This window comes from Sus scrofa, chromosome 8 (assembly GCF_054392235.1).
Source record: "Sus scrofa isolate SSC_HxYL_T2T_F1_AM1 chromosome 8, Sscrofa_HxYL_maternal_Yorkshire_Landrace_v2.0, whole genome shotgun sequence".
In the NCBI taxonomy this organism is placed as follows: Eukaryota; Metazoa; Chordata; class Mammalia; order Artiodactyla; family Suidae; genus Sus; species Sus scrofa.
In genome coordinates this window covers 34,462,802-34,476,453 of record NC_139390.1, presented here as the reverse complement: position 1 = coordinate 34,476,453, position 13,652 = coordinate 34,462,802, and the positions used below count along the sequence as shown (strand labels likewise).

General features: G+C 34.5%; 1 long non-coding RNA gene across 4 annotated transcripts in view; it reads left to right on the top strand.

Annotated features, from left to right (window-relative positions):
- LOC146400414 (uncharacterized) overlaps positions 1-13,652 on the top strand; it is a 197,346-nt gene that overhangs the window by 86,749 nt on the left and 96,945 nt on the right. The window contains exons 3-4 of one of the 4 annotated variants that reach the window (XR_014812367.1): positions 1,716-1,844; positions 3,036-5,692. The exons of 2 other annotated variants lie outside the window; for them this stretch is intronic. This is a non-coding gene — a long non-coding RNA (uncharacterized LOC146400414). Of the gene's footprint in view, positions 1-1,715; positions 1,845-3,035; positions 5,693-13,652 lie in introns of those variants that run through there. One more of the 4 variants, XR_014812366.1, reaches the window with a different exon arrangement.

The window sequence follows — 13,652 nt, the reverse complement described above, 5'->3', positions numbered from 1 at the left end:
TTAAATTAAACCTCGTAGCATACAAACATATATCAGTAACAAAGGTCTAATCTTTCAGAAGAATTTTGGATGACATGGGAGGGAAAGCCTGGTTAAAATGATGCTTCACTAAAAGGGGATTACTTCTGGAGAAAAACATAATTCAAAAAGATACTTGCACCTCAATGTTCTTTGCAGCACTATTTATAATGTGAATGTCAAAGACATTGTAAATAACTGCCTAAATGCCCATTTATGGATTTGATAAAAAGATGTGGTATATTTACACAATGGAATATTACTCAGCCTTAAAAAAGAATGATATAATGCCATTTGCAACAACATGGATGGACATTGAGATTATTATACTGAGTGAAGTAAATGAGAAAGAGAAAGACAAATACCATATGATATGACATGCGTAGAATCTAATAAAATGATACAAAAGAACTTATTTATAGAACAGAACAAACACAGATTTCAAAGACAATCTTATGGTTACCATAGGTGCAACTATTGTGAGGAGGAAAGAATTGAGAGGGTGGGAATAACATTACATAATACTGTATAAAAAGATGATTGATGAGAACCTCCTGTATAGCACAGGAAAATATACTCAATAGTTTGTACTAATCTGTATGGTAAAAAAGGTTGGATGTATTTATATGACTGATTCATTTTGCTGTATACCTGAAACTAATACAACATTGTAAATTAACTATAGTCTAATAAAATTAAATTAAAAGAAAAAGGGTGTTTCCATTTTAATTTGAACTCCTTTTGTCCAGAAATGTACATTTTAGTTGCTAAGTAATGCTGACGTCTTTTGTGAACACCCGGAAAAGACTTGGAGCTGGGTCTTCATCTTATTTCCTTTCTTGTTCCTTTTTTGTCTATTGAATTCCTAAAGAAAACATAAAAACACTCATTTTATTAAAAAAAAAATACCAAGAAGAGAACAACAAACGATATACATGGTGTTTTAAAAGTTAGTCAGCTTTAATTCTGGTGAAGTACTCTCTTAGAAATGACCTAACTTAAAAAACAAAAAAGGAGTTCCCATTGTGGCCCAGTGGAAACGAATCAGACTAGTATCCATGAGGATGTGGTTTTGATTCTGGCCTCGCTAAATGGGTCAGGATCTGCTGTTGCCATGAGCTGTGGTGTAGGCCCCAGATATGGCTTGGATCCTGCCTTGCTGTGTCTGTGGCATAGGCTGGCAGTTGTAGTTCCAATTCAACCCCTAGCCTGGGAACTTCCATATCTGCAGGTGCGGCCCTAAAAAGCAAACAAAACAAAACAAAAAAACCCTATTCCATGACGTTGATATATTTATACTGTATTGAATTTAAGAGAAAGACTGTGAAACATATTTAAAAATGTTCATTTTATATGTGGTAAAATGTCACTGCAGTTATACTTAATGCTTTTGGACACCTATTCCCATATCAGAATTTAATATAACCTTTAGCTCATACTTTTTTAATTTTTTTGTTTATTTACATTTTGGTCTCTGAGTCCCAAGACCTTTATTCCCTTACTTCCAAGTGTATTAAATCAGCGTTTTCACTACATTGAATTATTACTGCCCTTTGGCTTCTCAAAGTTCTGATACATCCCCTGGGTGATCTTTAGATATCAAGGAGAATATAGACTCATCATTTTTTTTTTTAACAAGGTATGTTTTAATGGCCCTTACTTCATAATGTTTTGTTTTTTGCCTCATATTTTTTCAGGTAGTCTGACTCTGCCTCTCTATGATCCAGTTTTTTCCTCTGTAAAATAAATATAATAACTGCCTTAGAGGGTTGGTGTAAGTCTCAGATGAAGGTACATAAATTATCTAGCACTGTGCCAAGAACAAAGTAAGTATTCTATAAAAATATATAGTTATTTTTAAATTTTAGAGGATTACTTGAGACTTGTATCTCCTACCAATATGTTCAGTAACATCTGATACAATGAGAAAAATGAGCTGATCTATTTGTTTTTAAATAACCAAAACTTAATTTTGAGTCAATTTTAAAAAATATTTTAAATTAGAATCTCTCTAAAATGTAACATATATTTATATTTTTTCCTAAGTCAAACCACATATATAATACAGTAATTATAATTTTTTTTTTTTTGTCTTTTTATGGCTGCACCCGTGGCATGTGGCATGTGGAGTGTCCCAGACTAGGGGTTGAATTGGAGCTATAGCTGCTGGCCTACACCACAACCACAGCAATGCCAGATCCAAGCCATGTCTGTGACCTACACCACAGTTCACAGCAATGCTGGATCCTTAACCCACTGAGCGAGGCCAGGGATCGAACTTGCATCCTCATGGATGCTAGTCAGATTTCATTTCCACTGAACCATGACAGGAACTCCTACAATTGTTCTTGATGATGAGATCTTCTATGAGTAAAATTTATGGATATTTTACCAGTTGCTTATTATGCCAGGCCCTATACAAAATAATTTCACACTTTTTCTCATTTAATTTTCCTCAAAAATGTACAAATCAGGTATTGATAACACAGGTATATATAACTGAAGTTCTAAAATATTAAGAAGCTTGTTCAAGGTCAGAGACAAGGAGTAAATAGCACAGCCACATTTTAAACCCAGATTCATCCAATTTGAAAATTTGTAGGTTTGATTACTATGAGTAAGATTTGTTAAAATTTGTAATAAATAGTAAACCGTATTATTTTCATAGCACTTTCACAAAGTGCTTTCATGTATATGAGTTTTTATGGTCAGGCAAATAGAATTGTGCATGCTTCTTTTGCATAATGGGAAAATTGCAGTTCTAAGAGAGTATATGTCTTGCTAAATGTAAATAGTAACTAGTAGATATATCGTCACTTTTTTCCCCCAGTATAATATGTGGTCTAAATGAGAGATACATTGTGTTAGGATATGTGGATCCAGTTTTCACTGAAGTTAATGAGAAGCACTGACTCTTATTTGGTGCCCTACTCTTAGTGTAAAAACTAATTGTAAACTTGGACTGTATAGATACATTTATATAGTATGAGTTAAGCAAGTCCTTTCTTTGTTCCAAGGTACTAAGAATAATATTTACTACTGTTGGTAAGATTTTCAACAGGACACAGTCAATGAAGACAAATTGAGAACAGTGTGAACAATATAATCAAATGTTTGTAGCTCCTCTCACTGAAGAATGCTGGCAGGTACTGACGATACTCAGCTTTAGAGAATTTGGCAGCATGATTTCTGCTTTCAAGTATTTAAAAGTCTGGAACCCTGAAAGAGACATTGGAAGTGAGGCTCCATAGAGTTATGGGAATGATTAAAAGAATGGAATGGAGACAGACTTTGATTTCAATAAGGAAGAGTTGCCTGGCTGAGCTATTCAGCAATGTAATGAGTCGCTTATATGATTAGGAGGGTCTCAGCCCTGGAATGTTTTGTCTTTTCAATAAAATATGTTGTAGGTTATACAAAATTTAATTGTCTGTAAAATATATGCTTAGGTGACTGTGATTTTTTTTTTTTCTCATCCTGAACATCAAATTCGTGCTCATTACTTTCAACTCTCAATTCCCTCTAGAAATGGAAGGTAGGGAGAGCACATTAATAAAATCTAGAGAAAATCCCCAAATCTCATTTGAACAATTAAATTCCAACTTCCTTCCTTTATCAAATTCTTCCTGGAGTTGTTAACAAGCAGGCCTACCAGACTGATTTACATTTTAGAGCTTCTTCATTTTCTGGTTTAAGCAAGGATGGGGGGAATGGGGAAGACACAAGCAATAGGAAAAAAACAGACCACTAAAGATGGTATTTTTAAAGAGTTAATTTGTTTGCATATTGACTTTCCATAGTACAGAGTCTACATTTTCATATATTCTCTATTTGTAGATATTTGAAAAGTTTCATAGAAATTATTTTACCCATTTTCCTCTTTGAAAACAACTCTTCTTTCATCTTTCCCTCCTCTGAATAGTTTTCTAGGTCATTACTCCTCAGCAGGTGATGTCATGTGTAATTTAATAAGAAAATTGTCCATTCCTTCATAAAGAAACAATGTTAAATTCCACACTTACAATTTAACTTTAATTTATATGTCTTTGTCTCCAGCTGAAAAATACTCCATGGAAATACCTCTCAATGAGTGGTCCCAGGACCAGAAGCCTTACCATCACCTGAAGCTTTTTAGAAATGCAGAATTTCAAGTCCCATCTTAGAACTTACTGAATCAGAATCTACATTTTAACAAGATTTCAAAATGATTTTATTCTGAATTAAAGGCAATTCTCCATGCCTATCCTCAGGTGCTTTCAAGGCTTCCAAAACTTTAATTTTCACTTCAGTGCTGATTTGCTTGTTTCAGTAATTTTTTCATTACAGAAATATTTTTGAAGACCGATTATGTGTACACTATTTCAAATGTTTCACATACGACACTTAAAAGTATAAACAAGACCCTGGCCCTCTAATAGTTTATATTATAGAAATGAACAAATAAACAAAGCAGTTTTAGATATATGTTGACAAATACTCTCCCGAGTTTGTGGTTTCCCTTTTCACTCTCTTAATACTGTTCTTTTTTTTTTTTTTTTTGAAAGGCAGCAAAGGTTTTTAACTTTAATGAACCACTTAACAAAATTATTCTTTTAGGAATTGTGCTATAGTGCTGTAGCTAATAAACCTTTGCCTAGTCCAAGGTAACAAAATTTTATTTCTTTGGGAACTGGATAGATTTGAATTTTACATTTAGACCTATGATTTATTTTTATTTATTTTTGTTTATGATGTGAGGATGCATGAAGGTTCATGTTTTGTTTTGTATATGAATATCCAATTAATTCAACACCATTTTTTGAAAAGATCCTTTCTACACTGAATTAATTGCCTTTGAACTTTTGTCAGAAATTAGTTGTCCATAAATGTGTGGGTCTGTATTTGGATTTTCTGTTCTGTGCCTTTGATCTATTTTACTACTTTTGCACCAATATTGGATTCTTTTGATCACTGTAGCTTTATAATAACCATGCCGCTATTCATAGAATCAGGAGTGTTAGCTCTCCAACTTTGTTATTCTTTTTCAAGAAAAAGATATTTTTTGTTTTAGCTATTATTGGCCCTGAGTATTTTGAATTTGAAAATCAGTTTGTTGGTTTCTATTAAAAAAAATTTAAGAACTTTGATTGGTATTGCTTTGAATCTATGCATAAATTTGGGGAGAATTAACAACACTGAACACTGAGTTTTCTGTCACATGAACAAAGCATGTCTCTTCATTTATTTAGGACCACTTTAAATTCCCCCAGCAATAATGCATAGTTTTTATGGTATGTGACTAGCATATAGTGATTTTATGTGAATATTTCATATATTTTGATGTCAGCATAAGTGGTATTGTTTTTACTTTCAATCCATGAAAGTTTATTACTAGTATATAAAAATACACTTTAAGAGTTCCCTGGTGGCTCAGTGGGTTAAGAATCTGGCATTGTCACCACTGTAGCTCTAGTCCCTGATGAGACATGGATTCCATCCCTGGCCCAGGATCTGCTGCATGCCATATGCGTGGCCTAAAAAAGTACTCCTCATTTGCATATTGAGCTTATATTCTGAAATGCTGCTTAACTCATTTATTTGTTCAATAAGCTATTATTTTTGCAGGTTCCATCAGATAGTCTGCAAAGATAATCATGTCTTCTTCAAATAAAGCAGTTTCATTTTTCCCTTTCCAGTCTGGATGTTGCCTGTCTTTTTTTCATTTTTGCCTGATGACACTGACTAGAACCTCCAGTACAATGTTAACTAAATGTGTATTTTTAAAATTCACTATTAAAAAACAACGCATACAATTTTAAAATGGGCAAAAGATTTAAACATTTTACTAAAATTGATATATAGATGGCATATAAATACATGAGAAGACAGTCAATATCATTAGTCACTTGGAAAATTGCAAATTAATCATCTAGTGAGCTATCACTGCATACCTATTAAATGGCTACAGTTGAAACAATTGACCATTATAAGTGTTGGCAAGAATATAGAGGAAAGGAAAATCTGATACATTACTGATGGACATAGAAAATCACACAATCACTTTGGAAAACTTGACATTTTCTTAAAAAAGCTAAAATACACCCACCATGTGATCCAGGTTATAAGTATTTACCACTAGAAAGCATATTTCTTTAAATGAATGTTCAGAGCAGCATTATTTCAGGAAGAATCAAATGCTCATCAACAAGTTTAGGCTATGGAGTTCCTGTCATGGTTCACTGGTTAACAAATCCGACTAGGAACCATTAGGTTTTGGGTTCAATCCCTGGCCTTGCTCAGTGGGTTAAGGATCTGGCATTGCTGTGAGTTGTGGTGTAGGCTGAAGATGTGGCTTGGAGCCTGCATTGCCGTGGCTCTGGCATGGGCTGGTGGCTACAGCTCTGATTAGACCCCTAGCCTGGGAACCTCCATATGCCATGAGGGCAGCCCTAGAAAAGACAAAAAGACCAAAAAAACAAAAAACAAAAAACAAAACAAAACCAAAACAAAAAACAAGTGATAGGCTAAATAAACTATGATATATAATAGAGTGGAATACTACTCAGCAACAACAAAAAAAGTAATAAACTATTGGCAGTTGAAAGAAAGTAAATGAATCTCAAAGTAATTATGGCAATTGAAAGAGCTTCAGACAAAAGAGAGTGCGCACTGCTTAGTGCTGTGTAGGTAAAACACATCTATTAACAGGGAGGGACTGGAGAGAACATTACAAACTGGCAGGAAGAACATTTTGGGAGTGAGAGGTATGTTTATTGTTTTGATTGTGGTGTTGGCTTACATCTATATACACATATGTATATAAAACCATGTACAACTGCAGTCAATTAATCTTTGACAAAGGAGGCCAGAACATAAAATGGGAAAAAGACATCTATTCAGCAAAAATTGCTGGGAAACCTGGAGAGCTGCATGCAAATCAATGAAACTAGAACACACCCTCATACCATGCACAAAAATAAACTCAAAATGGCTGAAAGACTTAAATATAAGACAAGTCACCATCCAACTCCTGGAAGAGAACATAGGCAAATAAAAAAAAAAATTCTCTGACATCAACCTTATGAATATTTTCTCATGTCAGTCTCCCAAAGCAACAGAAATAAAAGGAAAAATAAACCAATGGGACCTAATCAAACTGACAAGGTTTTGCACAGCACAGGAAACCAAAAAGAAAACAAAAAGACAATTTACAGAATGGGAGAAAATAGTTTCAAACAATGCAACAGACAAGGGCTTAATCTCTAGAATATACAAGCAACTTATACAGCTCAACAGCAAAAAAGCTAACAACCCAATGGAAAAATGGGCAAGAGACCTGAATAGACATTTTTCCAAGGAAGATATATAGATGGCCAACAAGCACATGAAAAAATGCTCAACATCCCTGATTATTAGAGAACTGCAAGTCAAAACTACCACAAGATACCACCTCATACCAGTCAAAATGGCCATCATTAATAAGTCCACAAATAACAAGTGCTGGAGGGAGTGTGGAGAAAAGGGAACACCCCAGCAATGTTGATGGGAATGGAAGCTGGTATAACCACTATGGAGAACAGTATGGAGGTACTTGAGAAATCTATATATAGAACTACCGTATGACCCAGCAATCCCACTCTTCGGCATATATCCAGAGAAAACTTTCCTTAAAAAAGACACATGCACCTGCATGTTCATTGCAGCACTATTCACAATAGCCAAGACATGGAAACAACCCAAATGTCCATTAACAGACAACTGGATTAGGAAGATGTAGTATATACACAGAGTGGAATACTACTCAGTCATAAAAAAGAACAAAATAATGCCATTTGTAGCAACATAGATGGAACTAGAGACTCTCATCCTGAATGAAATAAGTCAGAAAGACAAACACTGTATGATATCACTTGTATCTGGAATTTAATATATGGCACAAATGAATCTTTCCACTGAAAAGGAAATCATGGACTTGAATAACAGACTTGTGGTTGCCAAGGGGGAGGGGGAGGGAGTGGGAGGGATTGGGAGCTTGAGGTTAACGGATGCAAACTATTGCTCTTGGAATGGATTAACAATGAGATCCTGTTGTGTAGCACTGAGAGCTATGTCTAATCACTTATGATGGAACATGACAATGGGAGAAAAAATTATGTATACATGTATGTGTAACTGGGTCCCCATGTTATACAGTGGAAAACAAAAAGTGTGTTGGTGGAAATAACAATAAAAAATAAATAAAAAAATGAAACCATGTATATATATGAAACTAAAACGATAAAACTATGTATATGTATGTGTTATGTATTTATCTAAATGTATACATATAACATACATGTGTATTCATGCATATATCCATATATATGCATATATGTGGTTTCATATATATGTCGCACATCAAAATGTAAACTTCAAATGTTGGCAGTTTTATCATAAAATACTCTCATCATTAGATGACATAACACAGAGTAATAGATTTGGGGGAGCAGGGAAGGCTAAGTCAATGATTAACCATTCTGCTAAATCTGAAGCATGAATTGGAGCTAACATTTTGTTACAGAGTCCATTTTGTTCTCCTGAGCCTCAGTGCTATTACCTACTAGATATACCTGTCCTATAATTTGTATTCAAATGTGAATGGGTCATCTTCCCCAAGAAGATTTTTGGTGTCTCCATATTTTCTCATTAACAGTTATGTCTATCTATCTCTCCAATTGCTCACACTTCCATGTTGCTGTATATGAAGATAAGCAGTAAATATTGCTTGAGGAGCAGACAGAGAGAGGAGTTCTGAACTTATCCTGGAATTTCCTCACTATGACTCACCCCACTTTAATTCAATCACTAAATTCTATTCATTCTACGCTGCAATGTCCTTCAAATATGTATACTACTCTTCTGCCATTTTCTACTTCTTTCATTCAGAACACTTTCCTTCCTATTTTATAGTACCAGCTTCCTAACTAATATCATTATCTCCTGTTTTTCAGCCTCTGCAATCAATTTTCTGCCCTAAAGCCAAAATAATCTTTTTTTTTCTTTTTTTGCTTTTTTAGGGCTGCATCCATGCCTGTGGAGGTTCCTAGGCTAGGGGTTGAATTGGAACTGTAGCTACTGGCCTACACCACAGCCACAGCAATGCCAGATCTGAGCTGCATCTGTGACCTACACCATAGCTCAAGGCAATGTCGGATCTTTAACCCACTGAGTGAGGCCAGAGATCAAACCTGCGTCCTCATGGATCCTAGTCAGATTCGTTTTCCACTGAGCCACTGCTGGATCTCCAGAATAATCTTTTCTGAACTGCAAATCTCATCATCTCAAGAGCCAGGGATAGTGCCTGGTATGTGGCAGGCGGTCAGTAATTATTTGCTGAATAAAAGAATGGATGAATGGCTTTCTCCAGATTAAAATTCTTCAGTAGCTCAGCTTTGCACTCAGGTTAAAATTAAAATTATCATGCATAGCCCAGTAAATCTTCCCAATCTAATTTCTCCCACACCCCCATCTAAAGCTGATCACTATTTTGAACTAAAGCAGTTTCCTAAATGTATCCAGTTTTGTTTGGGTCCAGTCTTTGCACTTGCTACTCCCTGTGTTGTGTTTTCTCTCTTTAATGGCTTTCTCTAATTATATTTCAGAACTCATCTAAGAATGTCTCTGCCCCACCTACTCCTTGGGCTATTTAGATTCACCCATGTGTTCTCAGGTCATTCTGAGAATGGAGATCCTATCCTGGTAATTCATAAATCTCTGATTACACAAATATTTTAGAATACAGAGGCTATGCTTTATTTATTGTTCTGTCAGCACTGAATAGCCTCTGAACCATGTGCGGTATTGTATTGAAATTATTTTAATAAAGAAATGAATTATTTCCATCCATCCCGTAATCTCTCTGGTAAGACTGGTAGTTGGGAATAAGTTTGGGCTTGAGAAAAAGTGTATTTTACACTCCTCTATGGAATTACAGAATCTTTGCAGTTACAAATGGAAGGGAGCATCTACTAGTCCAGGGGGCTGGACAAATCGGGAAGGTGAAGCAACTAAGCCTGAGGAACTAAATTAACCTAGATTTGGAATTTTATCTGTTTTGTAGTATTGTTCACTCCAGTGCCTTAAACTGTTATCACTCATTCATTTATTTGTTCATTCATAACTTCAGTTGGTATAGTACACACTCCATTAATTGTTAATTTCTTATAGTATAATGTCTAAAAACAAAGAATTGGGGCCCAAACTGCCTGGGTTCACCTCTGATTCTACTACATAATACTGTGTGATCTAGAACACGTTGCTTAACCTCTCATGTTCCTCTTTATTTATAAATGGGTCTAATAGTAGTAGTACCTCACAGAGACCTTAAAGGTCTCTAAAGGGCAATAAATGTTTTTGATGTAATTAGGCATCTAACCTGCCAAGCATTTTGTAAATAAACATACTCACTTTATTTAATACTTTTAAATACAATTGCCTGTCATAGAGTTCACACTTCCCCCCCCCCCCCAGTCATTCCATCAATTTTCTCTTTGGATATAAAAATTTAGGCTCACAAAATAAGTGTATAGAACCTAAAGGGAGGCATTTTCAGCTGAATGAATTCAAATTCTCCATATGCACTAGGTGGAGAATGACATAATCAAAAGGGAAAGATTTTTAGTAGAAAACCTCATCCAGCCTCGTTCTCCATTCAAAACCTATGAATATAATAAATGATGCTTTCACAGCTGAAAATCAGCAGGCATTATAAATACTTACAAAGTGGGTTAAGAAAATGTTTTTCTTCTTATGGGAGCTGTAGTTTAAAAGGCCTAATGATGCAAATTATTATAAGTAGCTAGTAAAGGTTTCATTAGAAATACTGACCCACAGACTTAGTAGGTGCTCATTAAATGTGGTAGATTTTACTTTTAATGATTACTTACCCCCTTGTAATATCTACATATATAGTAAAGGAAAAGATGGCATTAAATATTTTGCTGGAGAGACTCATAAGACTTTGAAAACTAACATTAATGTTGTAGTAGAATGTTTTGATTTTCTAGGCATGAATTCTGAAAGTTAAGTCTTATGCAAGCATACTTTTCAGCCACAAAATTATATTAAGAGAATGTCATTTTTAGGTAAATTATTTAAAAGCTCTAATATAATTTTCAAAATTCTGTAATTTTTAAAAGTATATTAATGAAGGTTTGATTAAACAAGGGACATTTTGGAAGCAACTAATATCTCAGTTATTGTTATCTTTTATTTATTTAGGATTTGGAGAAGAAATTTTTCAAAAAAGACTGTAAAGTCTGAGTTAAAATTCATCATGTTTAATGCAGACAAAAGCAACTTTTAAAAACCTAGCATGGGTTTGTTGGCATGGCTGTGGCATGGGTTTGATCCCTGGCCCAAGAACTTTTACATGGCCAAAAAAAAAGCTCAAATAAGCTCAAATATTATTACATTTGACTCACCAATTTCATATGGTCCATGTGAACATCTTGGAAATCTATTCACATTAGCACCTGGAGCATTTCCTTTTTTCCTTTTTCTTTCACGTTTTCAACAGTGGCAGGCATTCCAATGTGTGGCTCTTTCATAGTTGACCAAATCAGTGCCATATTAGTGAACACTGGGTTGTTATCAATCCTTTGACTGATCCTATGAAATTATAAATAAAAATTAACTACTAAATTCTTGAATGCATCTTAATCATATGCAATAATATCTGCAAGATGTACTCTTAGAAGTGGAGTTATATAACTATATTTTTAATTTTGTTAGAGAAAGATAAGATTATTTTAAGATTTTCCATCAATTATTAACTAAGAGTTATAAACTGAAACTGCAGCACAGTTGTGGCAGCATTCCCCTGGCCAGCACTTCTAACTCTTGTAGAAGTAACTTCCGGGTACAGCTGGAAGTCTCTAGGTTATACTTTATTTGACTTAATACATTGTGAACGTCTTTTCTTCAAAAGTAGCTAAAATTTCTGATAATTTTTTCTGCTCAAGTACTTGGTTTAAAATGAAACTTAAAAAAACTACTAAACTATTTTCATTAGGGAATACTTCATAAGAAACAGAGTATGCTTCCTATCCAGGCCACACAGGAACTCAAGCATAAATAAGCACTATCTAAATTAGGCGTTTGGGGACCTGTTTTTAGTAGATGAGGGAAATCAAAAATTAGGATATCTCTGTTTACATATAAAATGGCACATCAAAAATCTGTTAACTCTGTTTATATTGTCGATTTTAAAGTAAAGTTATTTTCCCTAGGTAATCATGAGTTCCTTTCAAATTATCACAAATTTTGACTAAATGGGTTCAAATTAATAATTTCTATTCATGGAACAGGCAAATAATATACCACATACACTATATTCACATTGACTTCTGAAGTACGGCTTCAATTATAAATTATATTGCATAAGATTCCAAGGAAGGACTTTTATTTCAAATGGTGAATTTTTTTGCATCTGATAAGGGGTGGGCTTTTTATTTATTTTTATTCTCTGTCATCTTCCACACAAAGGATTGATGCTGATGAATTTGTAAACAAAACAGAAAATAATTTACAAGATACTAAATTATTATTATTATTATTATTATTATTATTTTGTCTTTTTGCCTTTTCTAGGGCCACTCCCTTGGCATATGGAAGTTCCCAGGCTAGGGGTCAAATGGGAGCTGTAGCCACCAGCCTACGCCAGAACCACAGCAATGCAGGATCCGAGCCTCATCTGTGTCCTGCACCACAGCTCACAGCAATGCTGGATCCCAACCCACTGATAGAGGCCAGGGATCAAACCTGCAACCTCACGGTTCCTAGTCAGATTCGTTAACCACTGCGCCACAACGGGAATTCCAAGATATTAAATTTTAATTCTAGAAAATAAATCTTTTTCATATTGCAAGGGCTCAAGAAATTAAACTTATTCAATATGGATGCTTTATGATGCTTCAATAGCTTAGTTCAGAAGAGTGCTATTTACATCCTCAGGATCTGTGTTCTAAGCAGCAAGATGGAGGAAGAATTGAAAATAAAACAGCAAAACTTACACCAGATGTCTTCTAAGAAAGTCTCCTGGAATCTGCTACATTGTAATCCCACTGGCCAGAAAATCTTTTGGCCATGCTAACTAAAAAGAAAGGTTGAGAATTATAAATTTCTTGCCGAGTAGACATTTTCCAAGATGAATATTAATATGATTGAATAAATAAGCAAACCAGTATTGGGGGCACCAGCAATTTCTTCCCCATGTCCTTATACAATTCTTAAGAAAATATTACATGTATATAACTAACTGTATATTAAGGCCAGGTTTAATCCCAGAAAATAGCATCTCAAAGTAATCTTTTAATTCTAAACCAAACAAGTGTATCTTCCAAAATAAAGACAAAATGTTGTTTGACTCACAGTCTCTGAATTTCTGGCAAAAATAGGGAGGTAAAATAAAAAAGTTAAAATATTAAAAAGATAGAAACTCATGAGTGCTTCAAAAATTAACATTTTTGGTTAGACGTAGTCTTTGAGTCCGAGAAGTCTTTCCATTAACAAAAGAGCTTCACTGGGAGACACATGGCAGACTTAAACATATTTTATTATTTAATTCATGCTACCTTGATCGAATCAGGAGAACCTCCCAGGATTTTATAAGGTTT